Source organism: Ambystoma mexicanum, chromosome 6q (assembly GCF_040938575.1).
Source record: "Ambystoma mexicanum isolate Mex_15411 chromosome 6q, UKY_AmexF1_1, whole genome shotgun sequence".
In the NCBI taxonomy this organism is placed as follows: domain Eukaryota; kingdom Metazoa; phylum Chordata; class Amphibia; order Caudata; family Ambystomatidae; genus Ambystoma; species Ambystoma mexicanum.
In genome coordinates, this window is record NC_090937.1 from 481238207 (window position 1) to 481262279 (window position 24073).

The 24073-nt window shown below is 45.0% G+C and overlaps 1 protein-coding gene across 1 annotated transcript in view; it reads left to right on the forward strand.

The window, feature by feature from the left end:
- TACR3 (tachykinin receptor 3) overlaps positions 1–24073 on the forward strand; it is a 1544685-nt gene that overhangs the window by 1348665 nt on the left and 171947 nt on the right. The window lies entirely within an intron of this gene.

The following is a 24073-nucleotide window of genomic DNA, read 5'->3' on the forward strand; positions in this document are numbered from 1 at the left end:
TTTTGTGTTAAACAATCAAGGCTGTAATGGGTTTCAACTAAGTCTGCTTGTAACATAAACTGTTTTTATTATAATACAGCCACATTCCAATAGCTTTTAAAATATGCAATGCATTACAAAAACATATTCCAATAGACAATAACACTATAAAAATGAATACATAGAATCAGACAAGATTACCAATTCCCAAAAGTTAATAATCATATTAAAGTAGAAACTCAGCAATTAACACATTAATTACTTTTTTCAAATTGATATGACGCACATATAAAATGGTATATCAGATTCCAATCATTACCAATGATAAAACATTGTCATAATTGAGCATCCGTTTTTGATTGTATGTTCTAGTTGCCAGAAGAACATTCAAAATGCGTCTGCCATATGTTTAGCTCATAACATTCAATAAACATATGCTTAACAGTTTCATCCATGTGCTCTGAGCATAATCGACACCTTGTCAGTATTCTCTTCATATGGGTCCATGCTCCCATATTTTCCATAGTATCGACCGCATTGAATTTCAACTGCAAGTAGTGTGGTCCGGTATGTGGATTATGAAATTTAGCTACATACCCATCCATGCTGTACAGATCAGGTAAATGTACAAAACATTGCCCACTGTAACTTTTCATCCCAAGGTTTTGTTCATAAGAATACTTAAGGCTTTTTTGATGTTTAGCTTCATCTACTGGCACCCTCCTGATATATGGTTAGTACTGAGAAGCAGATGTTGCCCGCCCATTTACTCTTACCAATGTTGTGTATCCGAGTGGTAGGAGTGGGCTATAGCAATTAAAAATACAAGTTTAGCCTTTGCTGCATAATTATCAAGCATACTCCAGTGTATCCCAGTTCTACCCTTAAATATTCCACCGTTATTCTACAAGATATATACAATCTTATACGTTCAGTCATTTTATTTATTTATTTGTATTCATTTATTAGCATTTTTAAAGCGCACAACTGCCCACGGGCATCGTGGCGCTGTTACAAGAGAACTTACTTACCATAAAACAGTGGCCGCTTGTTTACAGACTTTGCTAATGTTCCAAGGTTACATAAGAACAGTGAGCATACGTACAATTGTTGGTTACAGCCATTATTCATATTTATATTAGCATTTTTAAGCACATATTTACTTGAATAGGATGGTTTTCAGTGCCTTTCTGAAGATCAGGAGGGATGTTTCAGCTCTCAGTTTAGGTGGTAGTGAGTTCCAGGATATTGGTGCTAGAACTTCGAAGCTCGAGGCTCCGGCTTTGACTCTGTTGAAGTTAGGGACTGAGAGTTGGTTTGTGTACAGATCCCTTTTGTTCCTAAGTGTCTGCACTTGTTGTATTCGTTCAGCTAGATAGCTGGGGGCAGATTGGGATATGCATCTATGGGTAATAGTCAGGGTTTTGAACTGGATGCGCTCTTTGACTGGGAGCCAGGGGCATTTTGTCTTGCTAGGGAGATGTGCTCGATCCTGGGAATACTGAGGGCAGCTCTCATTGTGTTGTTTTGAATAATTTGTAGTCTGTTAATGTTTCTGGCGGAGGTGCCTAGTAGGAGGACCTTACAATAATTCAGTTTAGCACCTATGGTGGCCCTGGCGATGTTGAGGCAGTTTTCAGTGGACAGGTGAGGTTTTACCGCATTGATTATTTTGGTTGTCAGTGCAGCTGAGGAAGAGATATAGCTAACATGTCTATCCATGGACAGAGTTGAGGCTAGGTAGACTCCCAGAGTTTTTACCACAGCAGAGACTGAAATTACAGAGCTCTCAATTTTGAAGTTACTGTATTTGCTGTCTAGTTTACTAAGGGTTTCTTTTGGACCCATTAGTAAAATCTCTATCTTGTCTCCATTAAGACAGAGGCCATTGGCTGCCATCCAGACCTGGATGATAGCATATGTGTTTTGTAAGGTTTTTAGGTCTTGCTTGTAATCACAAGATAAAGGGAAAAGAATTTGTGTATCGTCAACATAATTGGTGACGGTTATGCCGGATTCTTCTAGGTCGTTGAAGAGGGGAAGTGTGAATAGGTTGTATAGCGTGGGGGAGGTGCAAGAACCTTGTGGTACTCTGAGGTTAATAGGGGAAGGGGTGGCTGATGCTTGGTCTGAGAATACCCTCATACCTCTGCCCTCCAGGAAGGATGAGATACATTTAGTGGCCTCAGTGGAGAAGTGTGCTGTGTTGGTGAGGTGTGTTTCCAGGATTTTATCGTCGACTAGGTCGAAAGCAGACAACAGGTCGAGGAGCAGGAGGATGGCACATTTGCCCTTGTCCATATTTCTTAGGAGTTAGATTTTTAAGTCGAGCAGCGCCAACTCTGTGCCATGCCGTGGACGAAAACCAGACTGTCTCTTTCCTAGGATGTTGTGTAGTTCTAAGTAGGCTTGTATCTGCAGATACCCAGCCTTATCCAAGATTTTCAGCAAAAATGGCACAGTTGTGATTGGTCTGTAGTTGTTAGGTGAGTCTGGGTCTAGGGTGGGCTTTTTTAGCAGTGGCCGAAACCATGCTTCCTTGAGAGGAGAGGGTACTGAGCCAGTGGCAAATGATGCATTAATAAAGGTTGCGATGAACGGATGCTAGAGACTCAGCGCAGTCTTTGATTAGTTTGCTGGACATATGTCACCTTTGTAAAGTGAGGGTTTTATGTGTTTCCTAATGAGTAGAACTTCAGGAGTAGTTACCTTTCTAAAGGTAAATGGTGGTAGTGGGGTACTGTCAAGCTGGATAGGGGTCTTAGAGTTTGGAGTAGTTTGTGTTGTGTGGGAGGACTTGGGTAGGTTGTCAAAGTTGGCTTTGATTTTATTTTTGGAGTAGTTCAATTTTGTCTAGCATAGCCTTCTGGATGTCATTACACCATTTCTTGTCCTTGACTATTTGATGTTTGGACGTGGGAGGTATGACTAGCTCATTGAAGATGGTGAATAGTTATTTTGAGTGTGATAGGGCATTGTCGATTCTTGTGTTGTAGGCAGCAGCTTTGGCTTTGGCTATGGCATTTTTGTATTGTTTAGCAGTAGCTAGGTATGAGTCACATGAGGGAAAAGAGGGACAGGATTGCCATTTGTTAAGAGCATGTCTTTTGAGTGCTTTCAGGTCACGTAGGTCTTGGTTGTGCAATGAGTTGGCGTGAAAGAGTTTTTTAGCTTTTTTGTTCTCTAATGGAGGAATTGTGTTGATCACCTCTTTAATAGTGGTGTTGTAAAGTTTGACTAGTTTGTTGGGGTTATTTGAAGTGGGTGATACTAGTGCTGAGACTTCTAGGAGTGGGCAAATTCTCTCTTTAGTGAGTAGTTTTTTAGATCTGGCTAGCACAGCTGGCATGGGAAGGATTTGCAAAATTGCTACATTTGTTGGGATGTAGAAGTGGATGAGGTGGTAGTCAGTCCATGGTTGGGTGGTGTTTGAGCTGATATCTACCCTGCAGTTGTGGTTGGCTAACCAGTCTAGTATGCGACTTTTAGTGTGAGTGGCAGAGTCAACTTTCTGGATGAATTGTAGGTCCTGGAGGGTTTTAGCAAAGGCTTTACTGTGTTTGTCTTTCATGTCATTGAATCCGAGATTAAAATCTTCTAGGAGCATGGCTTTAGTGTTTGGTTTGAGGTTGTTTTCTATGAGGTGTAGAAGGTTGGCTTGGAAGTCCAGAAGCGGGCCCGGAGGCCAGTATATGAGGTGCATTGTCATAGTGTTGTTGAGTGTGAAGGATATCTTTACTGATAAGGCGTCAAAGTTCTCAGATGTAGTGGATTTAATTTTTCTAGCCTTAAGTGTTTCTTTGACTATCAGGGCCACCTGTCGGCCTTTGTGTGTTGGTCTATCTTGATGGAGAATGATGTACCCGGAGGGAAGGGACTGGCATATGGCTGGTCCAGAAGCTTCATGTAGCCAGGTTTCTGTGAAGGCTAGAGCGGCATGGGCTGGCAGTGATCTAGCATTAATGAGGGCAAGTTGGATTTGGGAGGGCTCATATATACTAGGTTTAGGTTTGGCAGTGTTGGTGTGGTGTGTCGCGATAGGATACTGGGTTTTTGTGGTAGGAGTGATTGTGGTCGGTTAAAGGAGTGTCCCCAAAGTGCGTTTGTGAGACTTAGTGTGTGCTGTGGTTGTGCGGGCTCCTAATCTAGCATTTCTTACGTGCACTAGTAGTGTGTGTGATGTGATTTGGGTGGTGGATTTGGGCCTGAGGATAGCGTTACTAGGTTGTGTGGTGAGGAGTGGTGGGTATGGTGCTCATATGTGCTTAAGGCAGGCAGGAACGGGGTAGGTGGGATAGAATCTGAGCAGGGAGGCCTGTTGGGTTGGTGAATGGTCATGTTTAGAGTAGGGGTTTTGTCCGTAAAGGTAGGCAGGTCCGTGTAGCGTAGAAGACCAGTGGTGGACTAGGTGGATGGATTACAGGCAACGAGGGTTGGTCCTAGGGTAGTGGAAGGCAGTGGCAGGAGGCCGTGGGTTATCAAGAGGGTCATGGGAGCATGTGAGCAAAACAATGGGGCCTTTCCGAAGGTGCTGTAGATACCTTTTCCGAGGTGCTATGGCATATGTAAATATTGGTGAGAGAGTGGACAAAGTGTAGCAAGTGGTGTTCTACAAGCTGGTACAGTAAATAGGCAGTTATTAATACAGTTTTGCAAACTCTAGAGCAGTACTGGTATAGTAAATAGGCAATTTTTAATACAGTTTGGAAGACTCTAAACCTGTGGTGAGCAGTTGAGGCATTTCTTAAGTGAATGACAAAGATTCAGATACATAGTGCACATGTAGCTAGGATAATAAAGCATGCCTTAATACAACAATAACATTTGGTTTTGCACATGGAGAGTGGGTACGTGTGAGTAGCGGGAACAGGTGGTATAATATGTGGCAGGTTAGGGACAAATAAAACAAAGGACAGCAGAAACAACATGGAGCGTAGAGCAGTAGTGGTGGGGTGAAGGCACATAGAAGCTGATTCAGACCAGTTTTACCATTGCGGCACGTTGTACCATTTTAAAATTGTACCATTTTAGATGGACCCCATATTTCAGAAGCAAAGAGCGTGCCTGAAACACTTTTCGTTTTCATACAAATCATTTATCGAGCTCAGGACGAATCCACAGTTCTGTACAGCAAACACCCTAGCCGCAGTCATAACCGTTTGCATAATATTCTTGAAGTGCTCATGCAGCTCAGTTCCTGATCAATGGTTACTCCTAGGTACTGATAGTGAGTAAGGAACTATGTTGACTTCCTGACCATTTAGTGTTCATTTATGTATTCCTACCAGGTGTGTGTCTAAAATTGCATCTTATAACCTTGGTCTCAGTATTGATTATGATCAGGCCATGCTCTTCACCATATCTCAATAGTAAATCTAGCTACACTTGTAATCCGTTAGTTGTAAGGTCTAGTAGGATACGTTTGTCTGCATATCCCAACCATTGCACCTTAGTTGACCCCAAGCGCGAATGATAAACATTCTGCACTCATTTATTAGACAAAGCCACTAAATATAAGTGAAAAAATATCTCAGCCAACAGGCAGCCTTGTTTTAATCCAACATAGATGTTAAAGGGTTCAGTAAAAGAGCCATCACGTCCCTAACTGTCACTGTAGTATTAGTATGTACTGCCTTAACATCATTAGCAAACCTCCTGGTATCATCCATTTTGCCAGATTTCTCCATAGCCAGCCTCGTTGTATAGTGTCAAATGCTGCACTAAAGGCTGCCCGACTTGCAGACACAAGTTTTTTGTTTTGTTTTGTTTTTTGTTACCTCTTTGTAATGCAATTCTGAGTTACATTCTGTGGCAAGATTATTTCTTTTTCTCTTACCTGCATGTAGTAATTCCCAAGTGTTGCATTTTGTGTTTCTGCATACCAAATATTTATAAGCAGTTGTGGTATTACGGTACCTCTCACCAGCATACTTTGAACGAAGACTAAGTGCATGCGCTATACAAGCCTCGTGCCGATAAGCAAAGGTACCATAACGCAGCCTCAGATTTGATACATAAGGTTTATATTTCAGCCTGACCACAAATCGTGAGTGTTTTGGCTGCTATAATGATTTCAAACTTTCAAAACTGTTTGATCTTCCTTAGAAATTCGTTTATAGGCCATTTAGTAGAACCTTCCATTTTGAAGCGCACCGTGTTTCGCTGCTTTCGCACAGTTTGAGGTAAATACACAATAGTAATTAAACCTTTTGTCTGATTCAATTTTCCTCAACGCTGCATGCACACAAAGAGAACACGCTGTTATGGTTTTGGAGAGCGCTATTGCTTTAGAGATCTCTTTTGGGAAAGTAAGTTTGTTGTTTATCAGTATATATTATAGCACCAAACTCTCCAATTACTTCACGGGAGTGTTTTCATTGCTGGCAGGATCCAACAAGTAGTCATTCTCCTTGGGCTTTGAAACACTTTTTTTTCCTGTAGCCCAAATGGTGTGCGCTGTGTTCTCCTCTGTATAATCTCATGTGGTCCTGTGTACCTAAAACGTTTTCTGTGCTGGAGTAGACTCAAGAGTATGCACGCTGATAATAGTGCTGGAAATGTCCTCAGCCTCGTCAACTTGAATTTTCATCATTCACATTGAGCCGAAAATAGCAACATCAAATCATTAAAATGCGAACAAATGATAGGGAGCTCTTTTCTGCACTCCTATAGCCAACAAATCAAGGGCCATTATGTGTGCACTCTGTCCCCTAAAACTGTTGGCCATTTTGTCAAATTCTGAAGGAAAAAAGGAGCACGTGACACGCGTTGTGCATCCCATAGGCGGGCTGCCAATTTCAGCAAGGATGCAGTGTTTCTATCGGCAAGCAGCATATCACATTTAAATACAAGTATAATTCGGTCTTCTTTATCACAGAGTCGTCAAAAAACCCAAAATGGCCAAGCACACTATCACACCAACAAACGTTTAACATCAGAATTTGACTCATCGTGGCTAAGTGATGCTGACAATATCAATATATGTCTCCCCGTGGCTAGGTGATGGTAATTGTTCAAAAGTACACTGTGTGTGACATGCGTTTTGGCTGCTGACCTGTGCATTCGGTTGTACACCACTCACCTTCGACAGCAGGTGTTATGGCATTAGTTGTACTTAAGCAAGACTGTACACAAAAGTGCAGTAATTATGTAGAGATGAGTTTTTGGATTCACTAACACATGTTGATTGATTCAATGTACTCTTTTCCATCCTTGCTTTAACCATGCGGGAATACAGCATGAGTCAAAAGCACTTAATCAAAATGGGCATTCCAAAAACTGCGGGAGTGGGGAGAACCTACGATGAATTCAGAATGAACATACTAGCCTTTATCCCTTAAGGAGTTTTAATTAAAACCAGTGGCCAATATTCTGAAATGGCACCCTGCAGTCATTTCTGCAGTCGCTAATAGTGCATAAACGCAGACACAATACATCATGCCTTCACTGACCATTCATTTCAACCACAGCTTCGTAAGACTATCTGCCAGGGCAAAACAAAGGTTGAGGGGCTCTCAAGGACTATTACTTGTATGCGTGAATGCTTAGACTATGCCAACTCAAGTGGTCCCCTTCAGGTCCAAACTGAGATGTGAGGTGTGCATAGGCCAATACCGAACTGGCACAATTTCTGCACAACCTCATTGGCTTGATTTTGGAAGGGTGACATAACTTCTGGAACAAACTACTAAGGGAGATTGCAGTGTGATAGCAGATTAATATGTTTTTGGTGGAATCAGACAACGGCCTCTCAAGATCTTTATCTCACGTAGCGCAATGTGGTCCAAGCTCTGTGGCCCAAAATCTAGCAGAGTTGTTGAGGGCTACTGGTACATCGTTAAATAAGCTTTAGAGCTAAGCGTTATAGAACTCAGGGCCTCATTACAAGTATCACAGTAAGTGTTCAAATTGGTGGTAAATCCGATATCTCCAACCTTACCACTATGCCAAAATCTGACTTCCAAAAATGTGGTGTTAATTCCACCAACGGAATCACCTCAAGCAGTAATTCTGCAAATAATTGATGGAATTAGCGCCTGGGCTAATTCCACAGATGGAATGACCACCAAATAATACAAACCTATTTCTGCCTAATTACAAGATCAAAATCAGCCAAATTACCTCAAAACATTGGAGGAAATTCAACCAAAAACACAGCACAGTTACCTATAACAAAAAGGTGGAGGTCAATGCAGACAGGTGACTGAAATCAAGGTACAGGTGCATCTGATCCACTCAGCAGGAGTAGAAAAGGGCTACACCTTCCCCCAACACAAATCCAAGAAACATGCAGCCACAAGCAGATGCCGTTTATGGGATCCACAACCTCCTACTATACATCCAGCTACAGCAGCATGAAAGACCCCAGAAGGGGAGGAGACAGGCACCACAAAGGTGCAGGAGATGTGTGCTGCAGAGGGCACCCATACCAACACATCCACCCATCCCCATGGACACTGACGGACACCCAAATAGTGACCCTCTATAGTTTGGATCGACTGACCATCACACACCTGCTCACCTTGATCCAGGCAGATCTCCAGAGTGCCATTGCAATCAGAACTGCCACCCCACCCTTGTTGAAGCTTGTGTCAGTCCTACACTTCTGTGCCATGGGTGGATTGCAGCACACTGTTGGGGTGCTGTATGGTATATCCCAGCCCAGGCATGCCCATCAGACCATCTCCATGTCCATCACCCAGGCATAGGCATACGCTGCAAAGGGACGTTTCTACACCATTGCCCATTTACCCAATACCATAACGACATTGAATTGCACACATGTGACATTGATGCCCCCACAGACAATGTAACAGGCATACCAGAAAGGGAAACAGTATCCTTCCATGAATGTCTAAATGACATGTGACGGAGACTTCACAATAAGCCACTGCTGTGCCCGATACACTGGTGACACGCATGATGCCATGCTACTGAGGAACAGCACCCTACCAGCGTACATGGACACACACAGATTACAGTTTACCTGGTTTGTAGTCAATCCAAATAAGACATATCACTGTGACTCACATGGGGATCAGAATGAGGAGTAATGTGACAGAGTTACAAGTCCCATGATACATCAACAATAAAGCACAGAACAGGCGATGAACCATGACTGGCCTTTCCCAGTACATAGACTGAACTCATGTGACTACACAGGACCTCCTGGCATGCAAGCCAGCAGAATGCAATCAGGGTACCCGTCAAACCCATACCCTGACAAAGCATTGTCATGGGCCATAAATGGCTAGAGCCACATCAATAGCGACAACTGCATTGGTGAGGACATCGCCTTGACATACATGATGTGATGAATGATGTTCTATATACTGTGAATGACTGCAAGAGTACCATGTAGGACAATTCCCACCCACTGCATTGTAATCATGGTGCACCATCCACATGCAATGATGTGTGCACATTGGCCAACATCACATCAGGACCATACACATGTACCTCGACCCATACACCGCAATGCCTCACACAGTCTATTCATGTACTGCAGGTGACGTAGGAACCCTGGTACAGCACAGGAGACCACCTATAATGAGGCACAGAGAAGGACCGGGTCATGCATTGACAACACATTTGGATTGCTGAAAGCCAGATCCAGGTGCCTCCATCACACAGGTGGTGCCCTCATGTACAGCCCTGAGCAAATAGGCAAAGTAGTTGTCATATGTGCAATGTTGCACAACTTGTGCAGGCAAAGGAACATAGAAATGCCTACTGATGTGGACCATTCGCCCCCCTCGCTCATGTGAGGTAGATGTTACAGGTGAATAAAGGAAACCACAGGGCATACGTGGGGAAGTAAGAGAAGGAAGAATGGTCCTTCAGGACCTAATGGGCAATTTCTTCTTATGTGGCACACATGCACCCCATATGTCACTGTACATGCACTGAATGCACATTTTTCAACACCATGAAATTAAAACATTGCAATTGATCATGAACCAATTGTGTTTAATTCTCAGAACAACTTAACATCAGCCCCAACAACATCACCCACCCTGCACCCTCAGCCCCAACACCATCACCCACCCCACACCCTCAGCCCCAACACCAGTGCCCACTACCGATTCCTCTTGTCCCCTTTGTCTACAGGCTGAGAAGCACATGATGTGCGGCACTGTGAGCACTAGGGCAGAGTGCTTGCCAATGACCCCTGTGTAAGGCGAAGTGGAGCGCAAACTGGGTTGCACACTGCCACAGAGGTGTTCCATAGTGAGATTGATGCCCCTGACAGCTCTGTCACCCTCTGGCTCATGAGGATGTTGAATGCATTACTGTGGACAGTGCTCCTGCACAGTTGATCGATTGAGTGGGACACCAGCCTTGCTTCCCCTGATAAAAACCTGCATTGCCTGGGAATGGCCCAATTGTTCCTGCGCTATTGTGTGCATTTCAGACTGCCGTTATAACTAACGGTCAAGCCAATCCCTAACCGCCTGCAAAGTGGGGCCCGTCATTGGCTGTGGGGATTGTTGACTTCCTAGACCCACATTGTGTAATGCACATCGAGCTGGCTCAACCTGCTCATCAGAGGGTGACTTGTGTGGTTATTGCAGTACACGGTGGGATGACAGGTGTGAGGAGATGAATGCAAAAGCGAGGGGCTTTGCAGGGGGAAGATCCTGGAAATAATTGCGGACCAGGTAATAGCGGTTGACTGGAGGTGGGGGTAGGTGACTCTGATATCCAAGCGAGAACTGATCAGTATTTTCACAAGTGTCTATTTAAAGATGTATCCTAAGAATTACTGCTTTTAAGGTGCGGAGGAGATGAATAACAACCCTGGCATATGGGTTGCAAAAATTTACAAAATAGAACAAGTTCCCAAATGTGGGAACTCCCGTCCTCTGCACTCTATGGGTGGCTCTGTGAGGAGTCCTTATATATTTGATTATTTGTTTGGTAATTGATTCAATAGTTTGATTTGTACTAAACTGTAGGTAATTTACTTAGTGACAATTATGAATACATATATCAAAACACATTGACACAGTTAGGTATATTTAGAAAGAATCAATTGATTTATTAGAAGCCCAACGCGTTTCGTGAAACAATTCACTTCTTCAGGGGCAGTTTGCATAATTTTTCTTTCTTAAAGTAATCTGGAAGACATAATATTAAAGTACATGCATATTAGTCCCAATAGTTACAAAATATAGTGAAATTTCCAATAGTCAAAAAATAACTTTTTTGGACGATCCATATATTTCCTATTGTCCAACATCTCTTACATTGATTGAAGTTCAAACTTAAGACCGATCATACAGAAGTAATCAGTAGTAACCACATATTCATCAAAGATATATATATTGACGAAAATTACCTAAGGAAAAAGATTCCCTTGTAGATAAATGTTGGCTGTCCTTCCTATGGGGAGAGCTGTCAGTTTCCTGTACTTGTAGTGTAGCCTTAGTCCCTAAGTTGTTAACAAGAAAAAGTAGGAAAGGAGTCAGGAATAAAGAAACCTGAATCTAGCTATCAAACAGGTTGAGGTAAAAGTCTGATCAGATTTAGACTGGACTCCTGGCTGGTGGTTCTGAAGTCACAGCTCTCTGGGTCAGCTCTGCTCTGCACTTCACAGCGGTCTGGTCTCTGGTTCTGGATACAGCTCTGCTTTCTGGGTGTTTCTGGCATAGGGTTCTAGCCAGAATCAGACAGCTCAGCCTGGCTGTTTGAATAATTTGCAAATGATTTTGAGGCCTGCTGAAAAAGGATTTACCTGGTGGTCCAGGCCTCTCTGCTTTAAGTTCTGGAGTGAAGTTCTGGATCTCTGGATCTAAAGTCTGGAATCTTGATGTGAAGTCGTCCGTCAAAATGCTCCACAAGAAAGTGGAAAGTGAATGTCTTGCCTGTCCAAGCAGTCTCTTTTTATGTGTTCTGCAAGTGGGTGTGTGCGTGGGCATAACTAAGCCTGCCCCTCACAACTTATTATTGGCCAAGCTCTCCTCTCTCCCTTGATTGGGGGAAGGAAATGGAGTGTCATCGTGATGAGGTAGTTTATGGGTCAGAGGATTCAACCCTGGTCAATTTGCACACAAATCTATTCTTGATCCAAATACATATTTATCTATGTACCATTTTCTAATATTATATGTCCAGTTAACATATTTTCTGTAGCACCAAACCATCCGATCCCTGTCTTTGTAAGATGTCGTGTCCACTTATGACAGAATTCTGCCCTTTTCATCAAGAACACAACCTCTAACTTTTCCAGAATTTACACAAATGTGCACAAGGATTATGGGTATCAGATGATAAGGTGTCAGATTTTTAACATACATACATTTGGAGTAACAACCTATTTTCCGCTAGTACCCCCCCAGAACATGCCACAGAGTCCTAACACCTCTTAAAATGTGCACAGAAAAATCACACGAATGATGATATTATTTATATAATTTTGACAAGTCCGCACTATGAATTATCCATCTTTTTAAAATTATGCTCTGGCCCAGAGGGGTGTGGTTTCCCAAAGCACATGGTGGAATTTCTGGTTTGTCCACTTCCTCCAGCTCAGCTTGCTCACAGAGGCACTGCCCCTCCCAGTTTCTCCCAAGCAAAAGCTATTTTACGACCCCCCGAATATAACATTTGCCTGCCAAGGAAAGTACATTGTTCTGTTTCCTTCCAGTCCTAGGTGCCACTCCCCTGATTCAATCAGAGAGGTGTCATCTCCTTTTGGTGGGGGCAGCAGAATGCAGCCAGGCCTGGGAAGAGTGGCTAAGCAAGTTTCAACTCCTGTCGGGGTTAGTTGCCGGGCAGAATTCAATCTCTTCAGGCCAGGCTTCAGCGAAATGTCACTTTTGTTCCCAGTTTTTCTCCATTATAATCAAACTTACCATTTCTACACATGCAGCTAGAACGCTGATTCTAAGTTCAAAACTATGACCTTTAAACAGTTGCAACCTATGTGACACTCAAAAGTAGGTCACTCATTTATTTTAAACATTTCGATTTTAGTGGCTTTAAGTCCAATTTCACTTCAGCTGCTGACATCCACAGCTCAGCCAGTTTGGTTATAAACATTGTTTTGGGCTCTTCATCTTTCCAGATTTTGTATGCACACAAGACTACATTCTGCCAAATGTCTGCTGGTGTTCAGTGAGATTTTTGAATATCTTGCAATGTTTAAAATAGGCATTTTTAGCTTGCATTTCAGAGAAACAAAGGTGATTTCAAAGCGCTTTTTGAGCTAACAGGCACTGCTGTTTTTCCTTTGGAACCATGTTTCACAAATGGCGCTTCTGGCCCATCACACTCGCACTGGTGGGTGGTAGGTCAGGCAACCATTTTGGTGTGCACAAAAACTGCGCAGTTTTCCTGGATTCTGGCGCAATGTGGGCTTTTTCGGCTATCTTGGATTTTCTGAGCCCACAGCACCAAATGTTGTAGCATAATAGTTCAAACGTGGGTCAGGACACCCAGCAAGCACCCCCGCCCGACTGCGCTTTGATTTCGAGTCGAGGGGAAGTCAGGTGCAAAGGATGTTTTGATCCATGTGCTGGGATGTCTGCATCATCTTCTTCCGATTCCGCAGATGACAAAGTTCAGCATCTTTTCCTCCATCAGGGTGGATCGATCGGTTCTCCTCGCCGGTCCCAATGAGAGTATTGGGCGGTACCCCGGGCCCCTCGGATCTTTGCTCCCGGTCCCCAGGTCGTCCTCCGTGGTCAGTCTCCATGGTTTCATCTCTCCTAGGATGACAAAGCAAAGCGGCAATACCTATTCGTAGACATTTCTCCCCCACTATTGATATAGTGGGGCAGCATATACATTTTATAAATCAATAGACATTTACATTCTTATTTTTAAAAAAACAAGATATAATTAGAAGAAATTTTCATTCAAGAATCATAATATTTTAGAGACTATATGTGGGCTATTTTAGGGTTGGAACTGAATTACTCTGGAGCGGCCCCCTCTGGTATTGCAGAGGACTCCTCCAGTTGCTGCAGAGTGTGCCTGGGATGGCAATACTTTAACTGATTTATATGGACCCACTTGTCTTCCCCTTCCACCAAACTACCTTTGGGGAGGCAGATCTTGTAGGCAAATGGGGAGATCTTATCTACAATTTCAAACGGTCCCTTCCATGTAGGCAAACATTTTCGCTGTTTGGTCTGGTTTCTCTGGAAATTGTATAGATAAACCCGGTCTCCCACATTGTATTCTTTCGGGGTGGTCTTCAAATCGTAATGGGTCTTCATGCTATCAGCTGATCTTTCTAGATTCCGCTGAGCATAGGCAAAAGCATGTTGAAGGTCTTTCATTAAATTCTCCACATACTCATAAGTTGTGGATGCATTTATCAATGTCTGCTCTTGGGTCCTGTAGAGCAAATGCTGTGGAAGCACCATCTTGCGTCCAGTCATCAGCTCAAATGGTGACATTTTGGTTGCAGATGAAGGGGTAGATATGATGGCCATCAGGACCAGAGCCTCTTCTGGTGCAGTGGAGAGATACAACAGAACCATTGTTGGGATCCCAACTTGGCCCAGAATCTGCCAGAAACTTTTTTAAGATGCTCACAATGGTTCTGTTGTATCTCTCTACTGCACCAGAAGAATCTGGCCGGTAAGCAATATGTAGCTTCCTTTTAACCCCCAGTATCTCCCACATCTTAGTCATTACTTCGCTGGTGAAGTGGCTACCTCTGTCTGACTCAATCCTTTTGGGTAGATCAAAACGCGAAAAGATGTGGTTGATCATCAGGGCAGCTGCTGTTTCTGCTTTGTAGTTTGGGGCTGGGATACATTCCACCCATTTGGTAAACAAGCATGTCACAGTCTACATGTACTTATTCCCCCTCGAGGAGCGAATCACGGGGCCTATGAAGTCGATTTGTAAATCTGACCATGGCAGTGTCATCAACCTCTTTTGGAGAGTCGCACGGTGTGTGAGGGATGTTGGCTGAAATTGTGCACACACAAGACACCCCTTCAAGTATTGGTCGAGGTCCTGCCCCATGTGTGGCCAGTATGCAACATCTCTTAAGATCTCAAGTGTTGTATGAAACCCCCTATGACCGGTGGTCGCCGCATCATGGGTGTGACTTAACATCAGGCTTCGGAATGAGGTAGGAACCACCCACTGATCATGGTCAGCTTGGGATTTCCTTACCAACAAACCGTCTTGGATTCGGAACATCTTTGGACATTTCATCAACACTCTAAGGTCCTCTTTCCCAATGTAATCGGTATCCGTCAGGGGAAAGTTCTCAGGGTCCTCAATGAGTTGGTAAACTTACCAATTATTGGATCCCCCTTTTGAGCCGTAATGAAATCAGCATCTGGGGTCTCCTTACTCCATTGTGCAGTTGAAAGATCATTGTGAGCATTTGTGTGGGACCTAGTGATAGCAGTGACTTGGATTTCCCCCAACAGGGACTCAATCTCTATTAGATTCCCTTGGATGGCCCAGGTTTTGGCCAGCTGATCAGCTAAATCATTTCCAGTTTTGTCTGGTCCCTCTACTTTGGAATGACCCTTGATCTTTTTCCAGTAGATGGTCATCCCATTCGAGGTGACCTGATCATCAATGTTTTGGATTAACTTCCCATGTTTCCCATAACATGCCTCCGGTTTTCCAATTAACCAGGTGCTCCACAAACCCGTTCCGTACATAATCTGAATCTGTGATTATGACCAGTTCGTGGAGTTGATATTGGACAGCAGTGAGGATGGCCTGATGTACAGCCATCAATTCTGCCACCTGACTACTTCGGGGACCAATTTTGAACCCAGCGGACGGTTCTGGGGACTCATTCACCCATGCATTCCCTACGCCAGCCACCAGTTCTTTCTCCCCATTGTTGTCAACATGGTAAGAGCATCCATCCACATAGACAGTTGGCATTCCCTCACATTTGTCTTCTTCAAATACTTTGTGTGGGGAATTAAGGTATGGCTCCATGTTGTCCTTGATTTTCCGACTTTCGTCCAAGAGACAGTTTTCTCTGGCACAATCATGCAAGTCAGCCAGACCTTGCGCGAGGGGACTCTTCTTGTTTTGGCGATACCTGACCTCCACAGGAAAGGCTTGCATTGACAGAATCCAGGAAGTAATTCGGGAATTACTCACATTTCCGGCTCGGATTTTGTCACTTTGGAGATATTGCAGAGGCTGGTGTGGAGTCTCCACTATGATGTGTTCCCCCTGGATGAACGGGCGGTAATTCTTCAATGCCCACACCGTTGCCCGGAGTGCCTTCTCACAATCATTGAATTTTTCCTCCACAGAGGATAAAGTTTTGCTCGCATAGGAGATTACTTTATTGACCTTGTCATGCTTTTGGTATAATACTGCCGTCAAGCACGTATTAGAGAACCCGGTCTCCTTGAAAAAATCCTTGTTTCTGACAGGGTAAGCTAGGCAAGACTCTTGTGAGGGGCTTCTTTTGAGCTGTCTTACTGCCTCGGATTGTTCTGGACCCCATTCCCACTTGACCCCCCCCTTCAAGAGATGAAACAGGGGTCTGGTGATCTTTGCGTAGCCCTCAATGAACTTTCTGCTGTAATTAGTCAGTCCAAGGAGGCTCCTTAGTTCCCGCAGAGTTGTGGGGTCTTTCAGTTTCTGGAGTGCTTCCACTTTCTTTTCCTGGGGACAGAGGCCCTGAGGAGTAATCTCATGCCCCAAGAAATTAACACGGGTTCTACACCACTGTGCTTTTTGGAAGGAAAGTTTTGCTCCGGCGGCCCTCAACTGGGTCAGAACATAACGGATCTCTGCTATGTGTTCCTCCACAGATGAACTTTTAATGAGGACATCATCTACATAAGCCAGGTTACCCTTTCACCCAGGTCGGGCATGGCCTTATGTTGGAAAATGTTGAATTCATTGCCGGAGTTGAGGTATCCGAAGGGAGTTCGGGTCCATGTGTACTGCTGGCCCCCAAAGGTAAAAGCCAGTTTGTATTGGTCCTCCCTACTGACAGGCATGGTCCAGTATCCATTGGTCAGGTCTATTGCAGTGAATACCTGTGACCCTTGAATCTGGGCCAGCCCTTGGTCAATGTAGGGCAGAGACCATCGGGAAGTATGGACCCGTTTGTTGTGCTTCCTAAGGTCGGCGCAGAGTCTCCACTGGCCGTTTGGCTTCAATATTCCCAGCACCGGATTATTGAAGGTGCTGTGGACTGGACGGATTATTCCCTGGGACTCACGGTTCTTAATTATTTCAGTAAGGGACTGCATAGATGCGAGAGGCAAACGATATTGCTTCACAAACACTGGAGTCATGCCAGGGTCCGTGGGAATTGTTGTTGTGTGGATGTCGGTGCGACCACAGTCATATGAGTCTACCGCAAAGAGATCTTGGAAATCCAAGAAAACTTGTTTCAACTTTTGCTTCTGTTCCAGAGTCACGCAGGCATCAGCTAGGTTGACTCTCTCTTCCACCATCTGCCTGAAGCCTGGAAAAACTTCTGGTTTCGCTATCTCAGCGGCCTCCTCCAGCTGGGTGGAGAAGTCCCCGGTCAGAGTGCTGATTTGGACTGGTGGTTTCAGGTGGGAAAGGCAGCCCTCATGGACCTGGAAAATCACCTCATCCCTTCTGAAGTCACAAGTCACATCTTCCTTGCCATAAGGGCAGGAAGTGTACACCAGGAAGTTCCCCCCATGCCGGCTAAAGATCCTGTCTGGTGTTGTATTGTCATCACTGTCACTATCAAAACAGTCCTTGGGGATTGGTCCTAACAGTTCATTTCCTAAATCAATGGAGAAATGTCGGTCATCAACCGCCATTCCAATAATGGTGCCTGCGGCTAGAGTGATACTCTTTAAGTTGCTGTTATCCACCTCTATTGGAATGGTGTCATGTTCTATGTTGACTAATGGTGTTGGGTTTACCCCTAACCCTTGCTGTTGGAGAGAAGCATTTAGATGAATATAAGCATCAGGGTTTTTTAATTTTTGTCCTCTTTTAACTTTCACTTCCAGGGAGAATTGTCGGGTTGTTTCTGGGATGGTGATTTCCTCTTTAATCTGAATTTCAACTGCATAAGGTAGTAATTGAGCTGACCTAAATGCTTTTTCTGGATCATCAAAGCCCATGGGATTATCCACTAATCGGGACCAAGCTTTGAAGTTTATTAGGCCCAAACTAATGGCAAAGCGATTGAGAATGTCACGGCCTAAGTAAAAGGCGGCAGTGACGTCTCGCACAACCCAATAATTATGGACTATGCTCTTGTTACCAATGGAGATTTTGAGCATACACTTGCTTGGCAGGAGATGTTTGGAATTGGGTGTTTCCAGACCCATTTCCCATTTGTCTGTCAGTTTGAATGTGGGAATGGCTGGATCTTTTGAGAGTTGGCGGAACATGGCTTTGCTGATTAAGCTCTTACCTTTGTTCACACACACTCGGGCGAGAAAAGAGTCCTTCCCATCCTTTAACTGAACAGGGATGAACAACTGATCTCCAATTTGCTGAATATCAGCCAGGCTCTAAGCTGATTTCACATCTTTCTGTACTATAGGAGTGGGAGTTTCTGATTGTGGATTAGTAAAGAATTTCAGAGTGTTTCCTTCCAGTGTGGAATACCACCTTAAACTGGAGGGAAGGTTGATTTTCAGAAATAGAGAGGACCCCCCACCACCAGTCTGTTGTCCTACTGCTATTACTGTCACGTCTGGAATTTGGTTATTCTGGAAGTGAAATTCTAATTGGTCAGATTTTTGTTCAACCATGTGGCAGGTGCCGTTTAAGCTAACATAGTTGACACTCTTCTTTAATTTTATTGGTCGGCTAGTCTGGGTCCAGAGGACCTCGTTTACGCAATCTATTAGGGGTGACAACCTTCTCAGGAGGTCATTCCCTAGTAAACAAGAGGTGCCCTCTGGAGTCACTACTATGTCCGGGTGTTTCACCTTGTGTCGCCCAATTTTGATGTCCCAATCTGCAGTCCCCTCGACGGAAATTTCCTTCCCGTCAAAGTTCTGGAGTTGTCCAGGAAGAGAGGTGAGAGGAATACGGTAATTCTCCCCCCTTCTTGCATTTAGTCCATCAAAGGCCCTTTTGGACAGAAGGGTAGCTTGGGATCTAGTGTCCACCAGTGCCAAAATTGTACCCTGCCCCTGTACTTGTACCGGGGCATAGTATCTTCCCTCCTTCTCCTCAAGGGGGCACAGATAATGCACATGTTTGGACAACTGGTGGGCTAGTTTTCTGGTTTTGGACATTGCGAGAGAAGAGATTTGGACAAAATTCTCTGGAGAGTCTCGGGAATCTGAAAAAAAAAGTTGGCAACTGGATATGGTTTTGGGTTCCCCTGGTTCCGGTTCTGGTTCGCCCCCCCCCTTTTGGAGGTAGTCACCAGGATGGGTTTGGACCAGGGATTTTTGGTATTGTTGACGCTGGGATAGGATGATGGGCGGCGACATCTCGATCCCCACATCTACCCAGTCTATTGATTCGGTTTTAAGTTCCCCTGGTTCCGGTTCTGGGCCGCCCCCCACTTTTTTGGAGGCAGTCACCAGGATGGGTTTGAAACAGGGGTTTTCGGTATTGTTGGTTTTGGGATAGGATGATGGGCAGTGACAACTCAATCCCCACATCTACCCAATCTATTGATTCGGTTTTAGGTTCCCTTGGTTCCGGTTCTGGGCCGCCTCCCCCTTTTTGGAGGCAGTCACCAGGATGGGTTTGAACCAGGGGTTTTCGGTATTGTTGGTTCTGGGATAGACTGATGGGTGACGACAGCTCAATCCCCACATCTACCTAGTCTATGGATGCGGTTTTGGGTTCCCCTGGTTCCGGTTCGGGGCCGCCCCCCCTTTTGGAGGCAGTCACTAGGATATGTTTGAACCAGGGGTTTTCGGTCTTGTTGGTTCTGGGATAGAATGATGGGCGGCGACAGCTCAATCCCCACATCTACCCAGTCTGGGTTGTAATCCCTTAGGACCCATTTTTCCTTGGGAGGAGTTCCTCCATCTCTGAAGGAGAAGATCCTTTCCACAGGATCCTCTTGGGATCCCTCTCCCTCAAATTGGAAGACCTGTACCTCCTCCACAAAATGGGTCTGTTTGGGTCCTTTGTTTCTCCTACCTCCTCTCTGCTCCTTGGGTGGCAGACTTCCAGGGGTAGGAGATTTTGTTTCCGGTTTCTGGGTTTCCAGGGGCTGTTTATAAGTGGGGAAGGAAGCTTCCTCCAAGGTTTTACACCCCTTTCCCCTTGTGCCTCCTTCCTGGGAACCGGTGGGTTATCAGGGTGCTGCCCCCGTCATTGTTCTGGAGCACCAGGCCCAGAGTTTGGGGCAATCTGCGGTGGCATGCTCATCTCAGGGTTCTGTTGAGCTCTCAGTACGTGACCCAGATCCCGTGCCATATTTTGGACCTGGCGCTCTAACTGTGAAACCCGCTCAGGCTGATAAGGGGTTCTATTTTCTCCCCTGGGTTGATCCCGGGAAGGGTAGCTATCCCTTCTCTGGTAGTACCCGGGTTGGGAAGATTTGGGTACCCCTCCACCCTTGGCCTCCCTTTCCCAGATTCGGTTGTCTGGGCTCAGGGAATTGGGGAAAGACAGATGGATGATTTTGGGGCTGGAAGTTGGGTGGATACCTGGGGAACAAGTTCTGCCCAGGATTTGGTGAACTTCTGCCCTCATGGGGGAAGTGCGGAGGGAAGTTCCCTGGGTTGGGCACTTGGTTGGATCCCCCACCTTGGGCCAGAGGAGTCCACAAATAACCCAGGATTGGACTGTTTCCCTTATAGCGGGGACTTACATAGTCAGGGGAGTGAGGGACCCCATTTGTGGGACTACCTACTTGACTCCCTCTCTGTGACTGGCCCGAGGGCCTTCTGGGCTTAGAGTTATTCGGTGCAGGCAGGTTTTTAGGCCCCCCATCTCCAAATCTAAAACGGGGGCAACCTTTACCTCTGCCACCTTGGCAGCAGCAGGGGTGCTGCAGCAGCAGGGGTGCTGTTGGTTTTGGGGTTTTTGGGCTGATTCTTATTTTCCACTGGTTTCTGCACCTCATAGATGCGGGTGGCTTGCTCAGTGACCCAGTCTAAAGATCTTTTCTCGTGAAAGTCTCTCACGAGCTGGGTCATTATGTATTTGGGTAAGGCATGGAAGAACGTATTAACAAATTCTTTACTGTCCGTGCGTACCCTTTTTGTAGTCTGCGCAAAAGCACGCTTTAACTCCTGCACAAATTCTTTTGGGGCCTGATCCTCCCCACATTGCAAATTGTAGGCTGCCTTGCGAGCCTCTTGGGGATTTCTGTGAACATAAAAATGTTTCAAGATGGCCGCCCTGTAGGTGGACCATCTTGAATGATTTTGGTCCTCCAGCCCCGCAAAGAAACTGGAGTATTCTGGGGAAAATGTCCATTTTACATACTGAATGCAGCTACTGCTGCCTTTCAAATGGAAAGTCTCCATCATTTGCTCATAAAGCTCCAACTGTTCCCAAACAGAATACTTGGCGTTCTTGTGATAAGGGGTGATGACACTCCGTATTGCCTTGATCTGCTTTAAGGGGTCGTTGAGCAAGGCCCTTTTTGCCTTATTGGCCTTTTTGGTTCGGGTAACCCTGGTCCACTCATCCTCTGAATCAGAGGCACTGCTCCCACAGGTGCCCGTCTGATCTTCCAGGTTTTCCTGGATTCTGCGAGCCTGGGTATGGCTGGCAGAATGAGGGGACCTAGTCTCCTGTGTCCTGGGCCGCTCAGAGGAGTCTTCAGATCCCTCCTTGCTGCCAGGATTTGATGGGTACCCCCCTCTCTGACCTAACTGGGCAGAGGTTTTTAGGATACCCTTAGTGGGCCTACACTCCTGGGGTTCCCCACTAAATTGCACTGTGCTTGGGTGCCCATACCCGGATGCCCTCCCATCCATTCCTGGAAGGTACTGGCCTATGAACCCCATACTTTTGGCTGGATAGTAATCTGCCCTCCCTGTGGCCCTGTGCTCATGTGCGCCAGGGGACATGGGGGTGGCAGAGTCCAAGGACTGGGAGAGATGAAGGCCTCTGGTACTAGGGCTCCTGAGGTTATGCTCAGGTGTTTCCGTTTCCCAGCGAACTTCATCTCTTTCAGCCCCTGCTCGCTGTTGCAATGCAAGAGTCTGCGCTTTCAGTTCCTCAGTTAAGGCCTTACTAGACTCTATCAGTCTCCCCTGCATGGCTACCTGTTGCTGGAGCCTATCATTGTGCTGACAGAGAGCCTCATTTTCGCTCTGCGCTTCCTGGTTGGTCCTGGAATACTTGGCCAGTCTTTGCTGCAGGAGGGTTACCTCCTGAGTCCCATCCCTGCTGGCCTGTTCCTTTCTTGCCAGAGCATCTTCCACCCTCCTGGTGTGCTTTAACAAGTTCTGATGCTCTTTTTGGAGGTCACCCTGTCCCTGGAGGGCCAAGTGATTTTCTTCAATGTTTTCTTTTAATTGGCAGACTTCCTGGCCTACGGTGTCCCTTTCCTGACTAAGAGCCTGCATCTGTGCCGCCAGGTCGTCCCTCTGCCTTTGAAAGGCACCAGTTTTCTGGCGTTCTTGATCAAACTCTGCCTGGGTATCCAGGTCTTTCAAAATCAGTTTATTGCTCTCTGTCTTCTCCCTATCTAGGTGGCTTTCCAGGGTGAATACCTGCTCTGCGCATGCCCTATTGAAGTCCAGTTGTTGCTCCAGCTTTTTCTGGCTCTGCAGTAGAGCGTCCAAACCTTCTTGGCACTCCTTCTGCAAGGCCAGAAATCTGTTATCCTGCTCAGACTTTTCCTGTTGCAGGATATCCATATCCTCCTTTATTTTAATAATATACTGCCTACTATCATTTTCTGACTCCTGGCTCCTCTGAAGCCTCTGCTCAGAAGAGACCAGGTCAGATTGGGCCTTCTCTAATGCCATCAGTTACCTATTTGCCAGATCTTGGCCTTCAGCACATTTGTCCTGTATGGCTCCCATATATAAATATAAATATGCCGCTACCCTGGCAATCTTGTTGTGCTCATCCTTGGCCTTAGGGGCCATATATAGTTCACTCAGGGCCACATGTAAGGGACCCTGATCTCTCCATTTATCAGACCCTGTTTCAGTGATCTGGTGTGCGATTGCCTGCAACCAGACCGCCTGGTCCTGATGAGCCCACTCACCTCTCACAAATAGCTTATGTAAGAGGTGTTCTCTGGCTATTTTGATATCTACCAAGGTCGTCATTCTGGAATCTGATTTCCTTCCTGATTTACAGAAGTTTGTATTTTATTTTGCAAAACTGACCGTTTCCTTAGAGAGTTCCTTTGAGGGGTGTTTTTACAGTGTAACACGCGTGGTAATCCAACAGAATTTATATATCCTGTCAGTTAGCACACTGTATTAATCTGCACAAGTGATAGATCTAATCCAGAATCCCCGGCTCGTGCCCCCAAATCTGTCAAGTGACTCCAATCAAGCAATCCCACTAAGTCAGTGCCTCGGCTGGGACGCCAAAGGGAAGCCCTTATTTATATATTTTAATGACAAGTTATACTCTGAATGATAAACCCTTATATAACGCCCCTCTCTTTGAATCCCCCTGACCTCACTGAGCCAAGAAGTAGGTTTGTTTTGCAATTTAAAAGATTTATTGGAAAAATTAAACAATATATATATATCACACTTTTATAATAAATTAATATTTGATATCACACTTAGGCATATGAATATAATGTTGATCGACAATAGATAATCTGACACTAGCACACTTCTTTACAATCAATGATGAGTTAGTATAGGATGGATAAGAGCAGAAAATACTTTTATGGTTTCAAGGAAAGCAATGAGGGAAAAATGCAGCACAGAAATAAACTTGATATGATTTCAACAAAAGATAATATGATCACTTTTTCTTTGACAATTCCCTCCCCCCTATGCAAGATAAAGAGATGGAAGGGGAGCACACATTTCTCAGGAATACAAAATGCAATACAAATTTCCAGTTCCCCCAAGCGAGCTTAGAGGAAAACAGGTATGATTTTAAAGCAGGCAAGATCCTTTTAAATGTGGTGGCAATGAAGTGAAAAATATGCTGAAAATGCTTTTAATTCCCTCTAGAGGTTCAGGGAAAGTGAAAGATACGTTAAATCAGTTCAGGTCAGCCCTACCAATGA